The sequence below is a fragment of the Marmota flaviventris genome, chromosome 1 (assembly GCF_047511675.1).
Source record: "Marmota flaviventris isolate mMarFla1 chromosome 1, mMarFla1.hap1, whole genome shotgun sequence".
Taxonomy (NCBI): domain Eukaryota; kingdom Metazoa; phylum Chordata; class Mammalia; order Rodentia; family Sciuridae; genus Marmota; species Marmota flaviventris.
In genome coordinates this window covers 76780230-76796031 of record NC_092498.1, presented here as the reverse complement: position 1 = coordinate 76796031, position 15802 = coordinate 76780230, and positions in this window count along the sequence as shown.

Genomic DNA, 15802 nt, shown 5'->3' with positions numbered 1-15802 from the left:
TCCATTTACCTGAAAATGCCATGATTTTATTCTCTTTTAATGCTGAGTAATATTCCATTGTGTATATATACCAGAGTTTCTTTATCCATTCATCATATCCATTGAAGGGCATCTAGATTGGTTCCACAATTTAGCTATTATAAATTGAGTTGCTATAAACATTGATGTGGCTGATTTCCTGTAGTATGCTGTTTTTAAGTCCTTTTGGATATAAACTGAGAGTGGGACAGCTGGGTCAAATGGTGGTTCCATTCCAAGTTTTCCAAGGAATCTCCATACTGTTTTCCATATTAGCTGCCCCAATTTGCAATCCCACCAATTTCCCCCACATTCTCACCAACACTTATTGTTTTTTGACATTTTGACTGGAGTGAGATGAAATCTTGGAGTAGTTTTGATTTGCATTTCTCTAATTGCTAGAGGTGTGGAACATTTTTTTTTCATATGTTTGTTGATTGATTGTATATCTTCTTCTGAGAGGTGTCTATTCAGTTCCCTGACCCATTTATTGATTGGGCTGTTCGTTTTTTGGTGTTTAGCTTTTTGAGTATTTTATATATCCTAGAGAATAGAGCGATATCTGATGTGCATGTGGTAAAAATTTGCTCCCATTATGTAAGCTCTCTCTTTACCTCACTGATTGTTTCTTTTGCTGAGGAGATTTTCAATTTGAATCCATCCCATTTATTGATTCTTGATTTTATTTCTTGTGCTATAGGAGGCTTGTTAAGGAAGTTGGAGCCTAATCCAACATGAAGAAGATTTGAACCTACTTTTTCTTTTATTAGGTGCAGGGTCTCTGGTCTAATTCCTAGGTCCTTGATCCTCTTTGTATTGAGTTTTGTATATGATGAGAGATAGGGGCTTAATTTCATTTTGTTGCAGATGGATTTCCAGTTTTCCCAGCACCATTTGTTGAAGAGGATATTTTTTCTCCAATATAGGTTTTTGAGGCCTTTGTGTAGTATGAGATAACTGTATTTATGTGAGTTTGTCTCTGTGTCCTCTATTTTGTACCATTGGTATACAAGTCTATTTTGGTGCCCATACCATGCCATTTTTGTTATTATTGCTCTCTAGTATAGTTTAAGGTCTGGTACAGTTGTGCCATCTGCTTCACTCTTCTTGCTAAGGATTGCTTTGGCTATTCTGGGTCTCCTATTTTTCCAGATGAATTTCATGATTGCTTTTTCTATTTCTATGAGGAATTTCATTGGGCTTTTGTTTGGAATTGCATTAAATCTGTATAGTGCTTTTGGTGATATAATCATTTTGACAACATTAATTCTACCCATCCAAGAACTTCGGAGATCTTTGCATCTTATAAGGTCTTCTTTAATTTCTTTTCTTTTTTTTTTTTAGCATTACATAGTTTTCATTATAGAGGTCTTTTGCCACTTTTGTTGATTCCCAAGTACTTTATTTATTCTTTTAGGCTATTGTAAATGGGGTAGTTTTCTTAATTTCTCTTTCAGAGTATTTTTCACTGATGTACAGAAATGCCTTTGATTTATGGGTATTGATCTTATATCCTGCTATTTTGCTGAATTTGTTTATTAGTTCTAGAAGTTCTCTGGTGGATTTTTTTTTTGGGGGGGGAATCCCATAGATATAGAATCATGTTTTCAGCAAATAGTGATACTTTGAGATCTTCTTTTCCTATCCATATCCCTTTAATTTCTTTTGTCTGTCTAATTGCTTTGACTAAAATTTTAAGAACTATGTTAAATAGAAGTGGTTAAAGAAGGCATCCCTGTCTTATTCCAGTTTTTAGAGGGAATGCTTTCAATTTTTCTCCATTTAGAATGATAGTGGCCTTGGAATTAGTATACATAACTTTTACAATGTTGAGATATTTTCTTATTGTCCCTAGATTTTCTAGTGTTTTGAACATGAAAAGGTGCTATATTTTGTCAAATGCATTTTCTGCATCTATTGAGATGATCATATGATTCTTATCATTGAGTCTATTGATGTGATTGATGAATTACATTTATTGATTTCCATATGTTGAAACAACCTTGCATCCCTGGAATAAACCCCAATTGATCATGGTGCATGATCTTTTTAATATGTTTTTGCATTCGATTTGCCAGAATTTTATTGAGAATTTTTTGCATCTATGTTCATTAGAAATATTGTTCTGAAGTTTTCTTTCTCTGATGTATCTTTGCCTGGTTTTGGAATCAGGGTGATATTGGCTTCAGAGAATAAGTTTGGAAGTGCTCCCTCTTTTTATGTTTCATAGAATAATTTGGGGAGTATTGGTATTAGTTCTTCTTTAAAGGTCTTGTAGAACTCAGCTGTGTATCCATCTGTTCTGGGGTTTACTTGGTTGGTAGGCTTCTGATGGCATCTTCTGTCTTGTTGCTTGAAATTGATCTTTTTAACTGTGTATATCATCCTGATTCAATTTGGGAAAAATCATATGATTCTAGAAATTTGTTGATGCCTTCGATACTTTCTATTTTATTGGAGTACAAATTTTCAAAAAATTTCTAATTATCTTTTGTATTCCTGCAGTGTCAGTTGTGATATTTCCCTTTTCATCACAGATGTTAGTAATTTGAGTTTTCTCTCTCCTTCTCTTCATTAGAATGGCTATGGGTTTATCAATTTTATTTATTTTTTTAAAGAACTGACTTTATGTTTTGTCAATATTTTCAACTGTTTCTTTTGTTTCAATTTCATTGATTACAGCTCTGATTTTAATTTTTCCTGTATTCTACTGCTTTTGGTATTAATTTGTTCTTCTTTTTCTAAGGTTTTGAGATATAATGTTAGGTCATTTATTTGTTGATTTTTTTCTTCTTTTAAGAAATGAACTCTATGCAATAAACTTTCCTCTTAGTACTACCTTCACAGTGTTCCAGAGATTTTGATATGTTGTATCAGTGTTCTCATTTACCTCTAAGAATTTTTTACTCTCTTTAATATCTTTTGAAACCCATTGTTTACTCAATAGCATATTATTTAATCTCCAGGTCTTGGAGTAGCTTCTATTTTTTATTTTATCATTGATTTCTAATTTTATTCCATTATGATCTGATAGAATGCAGGGTACTACCTCTACTTTTTTGTTTTTGCTAATAGTTGCTTTGTGGCATAATATATGCTCTATTTTAGAGAAGGATCCATGTGCTTCTGAGAAGAAAGTGTATTCACTTGTTGATGGACGAAATATTCTATATATATCTGTTAAGTCTAAGTTGTTGATTGTATTATTGAGTTCTATAGTTTCTTTGTTTAGCTTTTGTTTGAAAGATCTATCCAGTGGTGGAAGAGGTGTGTTAAAGTCACCCAGAATTATTTCTGTTGTGGTCTATTTGACCCTGGAACTTGAGAACAGTTTTTTTTTTTCTTTTTTTATGAATGTAGATGCTCCATTGTTTGGGGTATATATATTTATAATTGTTATGTCTGTTGATGTATGGTTCCCTTAAGCAGTATGTAATATCTTTCTTTATCTCTGTTGATTAACTTTGGCTTGAAGTCTATTTTATTTGATATGAGGATGGAAACCCCTGCTTGCTTCCACCATCCATGTGAGAGGTATGTTTTTTCCCAACATTTCACCTTCAGTCTGTGAATGTCTTTTCCTATGAGATGAGTCTCTTAAAGGCAGCATATTGTTTGGGTATTTTTTTAATCCAACCTGACAGTTTATGTCTTTTGATTGGTGACTTTAGGCCATTAACATTCAAGGATATTATCGAGATATGATTTGTATTCCTGGTCATTTTTCTTTATTTTTTGTATTAACTTGATTTGGTTTCTCCTTTGATTGGTTTTTCCTTTAGTGTAATACCTCCCTTTGCTGATTTTCTTTCTTTCTTTTTTTTTTTTCATTTCCTCCTCATGGAATATTTTTCTGAGGATGTTCTATAGGCAGGTTTTCTAGTTGTAAATTCTTTTAACTTTCGTTTGCATGGAAAGTTTTATTTCATTATCAAATCTAAAGCTTAATTTTGCTGGATATAAGATTCTTAGTTAGCATCCATTTTCTTTCAGAGCTTGGAATATGTTGTTTCAGGATCTTTTAGCTTTCAGTGTCTGGGTTGAAAAATCTGCAGATATCCTAATTGGTTTCCTCCTATATGTAATCTGATTCCTTTCTCTTGTGTTTTTTTAAATTCTCTTCTTATTCTATATGCTACGCATTTCATTATAATGTGCCTTGATGTGGATCTGTTGTGATTTTGTACACTTGGTGTCCTATAAGCCTCTTGTATTTGATTTTCCAATTCATTCTTCATGTTTGGAAAGTTTTCTGATATTGTTTCATTGAATAGATTGTTCATTCCTTTGGTTTGTACCTCTATGCCTTTCTCTATCCCAATGATTCTTAAATTTGGTCTTTTTATGTTATCCCATAATTCCTAAATATTCTGCTCATGATTTCTTGCATCTTTACTATGTGGTCAACTTTATTTTCAAGATTATATATATTTTGTCTTCATTGTCTGAGGTTCTGTCTTCCAAGTCATCTAATATATTGGTGATGCTATTGAGTTTTTAATTTGGTTTATTGTTTTCTTTATTTCCAAGGATTTTTTTCATAACTTCTTTCTTCTTATTGAAGTAATCTCTTGCTTCCTGTATTTGCTTATGTAGCTCTTTATCAAAAATGATATTTTGGTGCCTATATTTGCTCTCTTATATCATCCTTTAATTCACAGAACATTTTAATTATGTACATCCTGAACTCCTTCTCTGTAATTTCATCTGCTTTGCTGGCCATAGATTCTAATAATGTAGTATCTTGGTTTGTTTGGGGCACTTTCTTCCCTTGTTTTTTCATGTTGTTTGTGTGTCTTCCCTTCTAGCACTGTGGATCCAAGGCATTACAGTTTTTATCCTATAGGCTTAGAGTGTCCTGTAGGCCTCCAATACCTTTCCTTTAGGGGGAAAATAATATTAACAGATCCCAATACAAACAATATACAACCTTAAAACAATAGCTACTATTAGAACATTTGAAGTTTTGTCACAATATACAGAAATGGTGAGTTCAATTATTATTTACAATATAAACTGAAGATTTGAAAAAGGGTCTACAGTTTCTGATGGTGGACAAAGAGAGAACTGGGGTGGGGTGTAGGATGAGATGTTAAGGAGGTAAGAGGTGAGAATACAGAGTTATTAGATCTTAGGAAGCATGAAAGAGGAATTAAAAGAAGTTGGCTAGTAGCAGGAGAAAAGAGAGAAAGTGATTTTGGGGTGACAAGTAAGCAAGAAGACAATAGAGACTGTACAAAAAACAAACATAAAAATAAAGAAAAATATAAAATGTAAAAATATGAGGTAGAGAAATATACAACACAACTGTAATATACTATTCAGTCATCCCAGTCCTCAGTAGCCTAATTCTTGCAAAGTATTTGTTTTCACAAATGTTAGAGGTGTGAAGGCAGGAGAAGAGAGAGAGAGTGAAAAGGGGGAAAAAAGAGAAAAGATAAAAACAAATCTTGAAGGAAAATATAAGGATTTTGTTGTTGTTGTTGTTGTTGCTCCTGGAGGTGGGATACAGCACTAGCTGGTCCCCGATGGGATACTGCACCCCAAGGATCTCCTTTGGGTCCTTCTCATGTGATGTGGGTGCCTGGTATTATCTCCTTATATCACCTACAAACCTCACAGTTCCTGGTCTCTAATTTAGTCTCTAAACTGTATGTCGCTCACACTCTCCCTTTCTACTTCCCAATAAGGAATTTCTCTATCCTTTCTCTATCCCAATGATTCTTAAAATTGGTCTTTTTATGTTATCCCATAATTCCTAAATATTCTGCTCATGATTTCAGGAGGTCTTATGAGCTGCACTCTGAGGGCTGTGCACCTGTTGTGAAGAGCTGTTTTGTATTGGGCAGTTCAGGGCCAAGCTTTTCGAGCTATGGACCAGGCACCTAGCCACAAGCACTGCGCTGGGTTAGTGGCTGCCAGGGAGAGTGGGGAGTTTGGGACTATAGGTACCTTGATATTGCATCTACTCCCAGCAGGTGTCCCAAGCTAGGAGTTGCCCCAACTAAAGGTGGCAACAAAGGTGTCCCAAAATGGACGTAGATGCTTTCAGAGATGGGGTGTTGAGTCGAGTGGGTCTGATGGTGGCGTTGAGCTGCACGTTCAGAGATGCAGCTCTGTGGCATGCTGTGCTGTGGCTGGCGGCTGTCTCCAGACCCTATCAGGTGTTCCCAGGTGCATATTACCACATGTAGGGGACTATGGCAGTGGTTGCAGTGTCTCAAGATGGAGGTGACCTGGGGAACTCCACGTTGGTAGATGGGGGTCCACTCAGGAGTGACAGCCAGAGGTCCTACACATGGGCAGTGGCCCGGTGTCCTGCATGGAAGTGGCAGCCAAGATTCTTGTCTGGGTGGGCGACCAGGGGTCCTGCATAGGTACTGATTCTGGTAGTCCTGCTCAGTTATGGCAGGTGGAAGTCCTGCATGGGAGAGGGGCCAGGAGTACTGCACTGACCCTGAGGCCTGGGGACCTGTACAGGCATGGTGGCTGGGATTTCTGCATAGGAGCAGCTGTCAGGGGTTTTCTAATAACTCACAGAGAAACAGTATTCCCACTACTTGAATCCCAGGTGACGGTGAGACACAGAATGTAGCCTCCCTCTAGCCCACCATCTTGGATCCCCTAAAATAGGCTTTAAAAAAAATTTCTGTGAAAATTATTCATAGAAAAATATTTTGGGAAAGGAAAAACATTTAGGATTAAGTTGAAGGTGCTTCTTTTTATTTGAATGCTATTCAAAATACATATTCAGAGATTGTTGTGGCATTTGTGTGTGTGATTTGTGTGTGTGTGTGTGTGTGTGTGTGTGCAAGATGTGACAAAAGAGAAAGGGAACTCAGGAAGAGTATGTTGCTTTGTAAAAAGTTCTTCAGATTTTTTAAAATTATATTTTTCATATTTTAGGGTCAAGTAATTCTAGTTTTGATTCCTGGCTTAAATACTAGGTGTTGCTAGTGAGTAAGTTATAAAAATCCTTTGAAAAGTGTATGTCATTATGTACTCTTGCAAGGTGGCAGCTGAGATTATAGGTAGTATCACCAGAGCATTCTTGTACCATTGCCTGGTACATAGAAGCACTCAAGTAATGGCTGCTATTACTTTCAACATGTGAAAAACTGGAATAAAATCTTTTTGATATAAAATACTTCTCATTATGTCGGTAAAAGTGGAAAGAAGAGTGGAAGCTTGATGGGAAAAAATATATACAGAATTTTATTTTATTTTGGTACTGGGGATTGAACTCAGGGGCACCCAACCACTCAGCCACATTCCCAGCCCTATTTTGTATTTTATTTAGAGACAGAGTCTCACTGAGTTGCTCAGTACCTCACCATAACCAGGCTGGCTTTGAACTTGTGATCCTTCTGCCTCTGCCTCCCAAGTCGTTGGGATTACAGGCCTGAGCCATCTCATCTGGCAACAGTTTTTTAAATAAATATACTTTGTCAGTGAATTCACTGATGTTACTATTAAAACATTTCATTATAAAAATTATGGAGGTCATAGAAGATACAATAAAAACAGTTCTATTTATTATAGAGAAATCAATAACAAAAACCAATATAAGAAAACTGGATTTAAAAAATCTGTAATCACATATGAAAAGAGGTTTGCTAAAAATATATAAGAAGACTTCCAAAATTAATCAGATGAGACAAAGAAGTTCACTTCTTACTGTCTAAGGAAATTATCCAACAACAAGATTAAAAAAAAAAAGATTTTAACAAATTTGCTTGCTCATATTCCTAAATGGGAAAGTGGAGTATTAAGGGAAAGTCAGTTTTTTTTTCCCCAATCGATAGGTTTGGCACCATTCCAATCAAGTTTATCACGATTTAAGTTTTTCAGAGAAAAAGGCTGAGATGAAATTTAGAATAAGACATTTACTAGGGATTGGCATCAGAGAAAAGAAGGGGAGGCGGGGCTTAGCAAAAGGAAAAGCAGAATGGAGATGCAGAACCAACAAAGCTTCCTTGGAAGCGGAGAGGAGCTCCAGAGCAGATATTGCCCAATGGAGTCATTCCTAGACAGCTGAAATTAACAATTCTTTTTGTCACCACTTCACCCAGTACCGGATGGAAGTGGCCTCAGGAAGGGCATGACCCAAGGGGTCCCATGGCTAGAAGCTGTCTGTGTGCTCCCCACAGCTGAGCAGCAAGCCCTTTCCTGATGTGGTTTGTGGTGGTGCATCTCCATGTTTACCACATTCTTGAGAAAAATTGACAAGGCGATTTTAAAGTTCAACTAGAAGGATCAGCAAACAGATTTTTTTTTTAATATTTATTTTTTAGTTGTAGTTGGAAACAATACCTTTATTTCACTTATTTTTTCTTATGTGGTGCTGAGAATCAAACCCAGGGTCTCGCATGTGCGAGGCGAGTGCTCTACCGCTGAGCCACAACCCCAGCCCAGCAAACAGATTTTTGAGAAACAAGAATACTGAGAAGGGATTTACATGATTAGGTATTAAAACACTTATAAAACCTCAGTAGCCCATGAGAGTGTTGTCATAGGAATAGATGGAAAGCTTAATAACACCTATATGAGGGTCAGGAACAGCTTTCTGTGCACAAAAATATTTAGTGCCTGACTGCAGGGCAAGTCTTTTTATTATTTATTTTTGAAGTACTGGGAAGATTCAGGTCATGAAATCATTCACAAACCCCAGGATTCTGTCTGTTCCCTATAACCTATCATCATGTGGGTATAGCCTTGCTGATAATTAGGTTTATGTTAAAAATTTAAACAATAACCAAAAACTGCATAATTTTGTGTTTATGAGAGTGTACATAAATGGAAGCAATTAAATTGTTAATGTTAAGTTCTCCTAGAATGGGGAAATAGTCCCCAGATGTTTAGGACTTACGGCAAAGCAGGAGTCTGGCTGTTTACTCTTGCTGTGACAAATATCTATGTACACTGTCACTAGCAGCTAGGACTCCAGTTAGGAAATCAAAAATATGCATCTCTTCTGCTCTGTGTATCTTTACATTTATGTATGTTTGGCTATTTAATTCATAATTATAATATGTGAAGAAAAGTAGGAATAAGAGGATTGGTGTCTTATTAATCTACAATTCTCCCAAAACTCTAGTGGTAAGGAAAAAAAATTAGTGGGAGAAGGCTAACTGTTCAGTAGACTCTTTTAAAATTTATGTAATTATTTGGGGGAATATAACAAAAAACATCATGATCCTTCACTCTCTACCAAATAAACTTCATATAATAAAGATAATCACAACAAGTTAAAATGTATATACTTGTTTATCTGATCCTGGTGATAGAAAAAGCCTTTATAACCTGAAGCTATAGTTAGAAACCATAAAATGTGTGAATTATATGTATGTGATCATACATAGCTATGCATGTACGCTAAAACAGGTAAACCTCGTATGTGAAAAGTCCATGTGACTTAGCCTCAAAGCAGAGCTGAAGATAAAGGTTTGTGTGGAGGTAGTTTATTTAGGAATGTGATCCTATACAGCAGGAGTTAAGTCACAGAAGGTGGGAAATAGGATAGCAGAAAAAATAATAATAATAAAAGGACACATTATCCAGTTGGCCACCCTGTGTCAAGTCATTCTATCCATAGAAATGTACTGACAATATCCACTTCATTTGTTTTTTTCTTTACAGTGTCCACTTTAAGAAATGCCATTGTTTCAGGCCTGAGTTGTCAATGATTGCAATAACCAGAGATATTGATACCTCCAGGATTGGAGGTCACACCAAAGAATCCTAGTGAATTTCTTAGGGTATCTTACTGATGGATAGGCGAAACCAGAGTGGGAAGCAAGATGTTTGGGACAAGAACTTGAGCAAATGTCACAGGTTGCACCCCAGTGAAGTTGGGTGGTGAAGTCAGCAGAGAACTGGTGCAATGGCAGCTGGGAAAAGGGGGAGGGCTGGAGGACATGAGGTTGGGCACAAGAGTTGGTTACAACAAACACACACTTATAAGCATAATTAAGTGGCAAATCAAATTAAAAGAATATTTTCTATTTATGACAAACCATTAGTAGTTAATGACATCTCACATATACATAGAATAAAGCAAACACAACTAAAGATGAAGAAGCAAATAATAGAAAACCCTCATGATAAATATGAAAAATAGTCCCATTTATTCACAATTTTACAGATGATAATTTATTTATGTATTGGCAATTCAGTTAAAAATTATCATTCTCAGTTTTGGTGTGGGTAGAAAGAAACAATTGCTTTCAAGTACAGCTGAATATTATTCAATACAATATTTTTTTAAAATATTTATTTTTTAGTTGTAGTTGGACACATTACTTTTATTTTATTTATTTATTTTTATGTGGTGCTGAGGATCAAACCTAGGGCCTCACACATGCTAGGTGAGCGCTCTATCGCTGAGCCACAACCTCAGCCCCTCAATACAATATTTTTGAAAAGCAACTTGACATTATTTGCAAATGTAGTAAAAGTAGCATATACCATAATCAGGGAGTCATTCTATTTTTATTTTCAAAATCAGAAAGAAATACAGAATTATAATATAGATAATTTTCATGAGAAATACAAATATCTGATCAATAAGTAAATAAGTCATCACACACAATAATGAACAAAGAAATGAAAATTAAAATATATAGTATTTATTAAATTAATATAAATTTATTAAATTTATAAAACAGTGTTTGCTAGCTACAACGTTTTTTAAAATCAACAATATAATCTAAGTACTGATAAGAATGAGATTTAAGACCTAGTGGGTAAGTGTTTACATCAAGCTCTGGAATCAAGCTGGCATCATAAAGCAAGCATCATTGGGCCCATTTCAAGAAAATAATAAAATATAAAAATATTTATGCACAAATATCTTTGCTTCAGTATTGTTTAAATTATTCAGATAGGAGACAACCACAAAGAGTCTTTTGGAAACACAACTATAGACATCAAAGTTAAAATATGAAGTACTAAAATCATTTCAAGTCAAGTCAGAAATAATACAAATTGCCCATCATGACAGATATAGTTTCACACTGATAGATAATCTCAATTAGAAGAATAAATAAAAATAGACAATAGAAATAAAAATATAAATATCAAAAAAGGAGATATAAAGTTAACATTACTGGCAGATAATTTCATTGCCAAGAAATACTGAGGTAATTAAAAAAACATTATTAACTATGGTCAGCTACAAGATCAATTGTCAAAAATCAAAAGATTTCCAATAAACATTTAAAATATATGAGGGGAAAAAATCTTATGTTAACAGCAATCTAAAATATCAAATATCTGTGCTTAAACTTGAGAAATGTACAGTTATAAAGAAAACTATGAAACTTGACACAAGGATAAAAATGAATGAAATAACTAAACAAATAACATTGACCAGAAAGATTAAAACATCAATTTCATTTAAGCATTTTCATCCCAATTACTCTGTCAATTCAGTATGATATCCATAAAATTTTCAATGATGTACTGACATGGCAACAGTGTACAGATTGATTTTCTTGGTGTACAGGATGATTTTCTTAATTTAATATATCCCTAAATATTTCTAGGTTGTCCCATTACAAAGATCATATTTTCTTTGAAAAGTCAACATTTTTAGGGGAACTTTGGGCCTTTCCAAGGTCATATAGAAATCTCCCAAAGATTCTAAGTTCTCAATTAGTTCACTGACCTTTATCCTAAAACCACTGCTGAGTAACTGCTTTATTCTTTTCTACACGAAGTGTGTTTACCCTCTGGAATTCTGGTTGAATACCTATTTGTAAAATGAAGGAACTAAGCTTTCCACCAAAACACTTTTGTATAAGTAATAATGGTTACTTTGTAGCACATTAAGCAAAAAAGAAGTGCTATGCAAGAAGCAATTATTCATTCATTCATTCATTCATTCATTTTTCCATCCATCAATTTAGTCAAGAAATAGCACCAACTAAGTTCTAGATACTTCCCAGTCAAATGAGAGCCAACAGGGACAGAAACCAAAGCTCTTCTTCTCCAGGAGCTTTCTTTATGGAAGGCCAGTGGAAGGAAGGGAGACAAAGTGAACAAAATATAATAGTAATCAGTACCATTTTGGGGTGGGGAGGTACAGGTAGCGGGGAGGGTACTGAGGATTGAACTCAGGGGCACTCAACAGCTGAGCCACATCTCCAGGCCTTTTTTGTATTTTATTTATTTATTTATTTTTATTATTAGTTGTTCAAAACATTACATAGCTCTTGACACATCATATTTCATACATTTGATTCAAGTGGGTTATGAACTCCCATTTTTACCCCATATACAGATTGCAGAATCACATCGGTTATACATCTACGTTTTTACATACTGCCAAACTAGTGTCTGTTGTATTCTGCTGCCTTTCCTATACTCTACTATCCCTCCTCCCCTCGAAATAGGGTCTCACTGAGTTGCTTAGCGCCTCACCATTGTTGAGGCTGGCTTTGAACTCGCAATCCTCTTGACCCAGCCTCCCAAGCTGCTGGGATTACAGGCATGCACCACCGCACCAGGCTGATCTGTACTATTTTAATTTAAAATAACTAGTGAAAACCTTTTCAGAACTGGTGACACCTGAACAACAGATATCAGAGGGAGGAATATTGCAGGAAGAGGGACATGGCTAGTGCAAAGCCCCTCAGAAAGTAGTATAATTGAGACAGAGAGAGGGGGGGGGGGAGGGCGGGCGCATATGGGGACAAACACGTAACAAGGGATCAGTTTACCTAGTCTCAATATCTTGATAAGTTGACAGAAAGCTACTGGGAAGAGGGGAGGGTGTTATGGGCAAGGGAGCTATTCCCATCCGTGGGAGCAGAGAACTTTGCAGTTGTCTGGCTAAAAAGATGATGGTGTCTTGGGCAAGATAATAGTGGAAATGGTGAGAAGTGATCAGACCCTTATTATAATTTGAGGAAATCTCTGATAATATTTATTGATAGACATAAAACATAGAAAGCCATTGAAGAGTTTTGACCAAATCAACTGGATATGATATTCAATTCATAAGAATGGGAGATATGAAGAAATTCCACAAATGTTTTTGCATTAATTTAAGAAAAGACCAGATTAGAACAAGGCACTGATGCAACAATGTTAGTATGTTAAGATGAATACGATACTGATTTGTCTCTTTTTTTGAAGACACAGAATGCTATTGAAATGTCCGTCCTCCCTGTCTCTTTCATTTTCAGTTGGGACCTATGACTCAAGCAGCAGATGTTGCTTATGATCATCTCCACCACTTCCCCCTCCCCTTTCTCTTTTCTCTCTGGCCTCCATTCCTCCCTGCCATTTCCTCCCCTTCTCTGTGCTTTACCCTCTCTTTATTTTTTCTTTCTTTGTGGTAATCCTGATCCACAGAGGGGATGGCCCACCTCCCTAAATTTTTGCCCAGTACTCTTTTCAGGTCCAGACACTCTCCTCAGTCCTCCATAAATTTGATTTGAGGTGTGATTATTCCATGCTAAATATTTTTAATTTAGGACTGGGTGCGGTGGTACATGCCTGTAATCTCAGCTGCTTGGGAGGCAGAGGCAGGAGGATTGAGATTTCAAAGCCAGCCTCAGCAAAAGTAAGGTGCTAAGCAACTCAGTGAGACCCTGTCTCTAAATAAAATATAAAATAGGGCTGGGGATGTGGCTTAGTGGTGTCCCTGAGTTCAATTCCTGGTACCCAAAAAATAAATTTAAAAAATTTTTGAATTTAATTTCCTTCTACAACCTCTAGTGTTATCTATATAAGACCCCACACTGGTCTTATTACACTGGTGGTGTTAATTTTTGTTTAAAGTTCTTCTAGGGATCCCATTGTCTTTACAATAAATTTCAAATGTCTTCAAAAGACAATAAATGGTCATTCAAAATATCGATGTGCTTATCTTTCCTACCTCTTCTCTAGCTACTCCCTGGAAAGAATTTTAAAACAAGCAATACATTTCTAGTTTCTAAAATTTGTTATGCCTTCTCTCCCTGCCAGACTTGGGTGCACATACTATTTCTTCTGTCTTGAATATCCAATTCACTTGCTTTTATCATTTGCCTGTTATTATTTATTCTTAATGCTCTACTCAGCATTCAACTCTATGGGAAATCTTTTGGGCCTCTACCAGTAGTTTTGAGTCCTACTTCTCTGCTCTTCCTTCACTCCATCCTTGTTTAAAACCTATATTGTAATTACCTGTTTAAATGACTGCCTCCACCTTATGCTGTGAATTTAGGGAAAGCAGCTTTGTTCTACAACTGCAGGGCAAGTCAGTCTCCAGGACATAATAAGCACCCTGTGTATGTTAGTGAAAATGGTGAATAAATGAAGGGAAACAAAGGAAGTGTATTATAAATCCCACAGGGAAAAAATGTATTCTTTTGTTACTGATAAGGAAAAATCAGTTTTAGATTGAACATGAGGAGGTTAGACAATGCAGATGAGGATTTAAGATGTGAATTCTTGAAAGGCTGTAGGCCTTGTTTTGAATCATATGATGATTTCACTGGATCAAAGAGTGGTTTGGCAAGCAGTTGTTAAGGAACCCTGAAACTGTGCCAACATTTCTGAGCTGATCTGCTCAAGAGTGAATAAATTTTAAGGAACTGTAATTATCATGTGCATTAGCCACCTTTATAATTGGAAAGGCAAAATAGCACAGAAACAGTGCTATAAATGACAACATTTATGTGCTTAAGGGTTGTATTTAAAGGCTCAATCTTATAAAGATTTGATCTGCAGGGATACAAGCCTTTCAAGTGCTTCAGCCTGGGACTTGTAAGGTATTTGGAGACAGAGTCACCATAGGGTGTGGCTGTGCACAGTTGTATTTTGTTTTGCTTGACTTCTAAAGCTAGCCAGATTCCTGGGACTACCAAGTACGGCAACAAAACTAGCAGAACATTTAGATGGTCACTAAACAGCTTGCAATGTCCTGGCAGGAGGGGACTTTCTCAGTATGTTTCAAGATCCTCTTTGGCTGTTTCTCAGAGAAGCCTGACCTCCCCAAATGCTGGCAGCCGACATCCCCCAACTGCATTATAAACATGGTGCAGCTTTAGGCCTGAAGACAATATCTCAACTACTAGTTGAAATGATAAAATTCAAAATCAAGACATTTTAAGGATCATCTTTGCTTTGTCTTTTCTTGTTGAGAGCAATTTTAATCAATGCCTTTTAATCGGAGAATAATGATTAATTTTTTTCCATGAGCTTTTTAATTGACTTAGTCTTTTGCCAATTTTAAACAAGTCTAAACTTTCAAAAAAGATTTCAAAAATGCCAACTAAGGGTATAAGCAATGGCAAATAAAAAAGTAATGGTCATAATGTATGCAGTGCTTTTCTATAAAATATTATTTTTCTCTTCAAAACCAACTATACTATGCTGTTTTGTTACTATTGCTCTGTAGTATAGTTTAAGGTCTGGTATAGTGATGCCACCTGCATAGATAAACCCTAGATAGGGCACAGGGGTTGGAGGGGAAGAGAGGGGGCATGGGGTTATTAATGATTGTGGAATGTGAGGATCATTATTATTCAAAGTACAGGTATGAAGACACGAATGGGTGTGAATATACTATGTATACAACCAGAGATATGAAAAAGTGTGCTCTATATGTGTAATAAGAATTGTAATGCATTATATATGCTGTCATACATAAATTAAAAATTCTTTTAAAAACGAACTATAAAGTCTTATTTCTTCATATGTATTTCAGATTATGCTTGATGTTGGTACAAAATCAAACTATCATAATAAATTCTTAACAATCCGAGACTCTAGTAAAGGTATGGTTTATTTT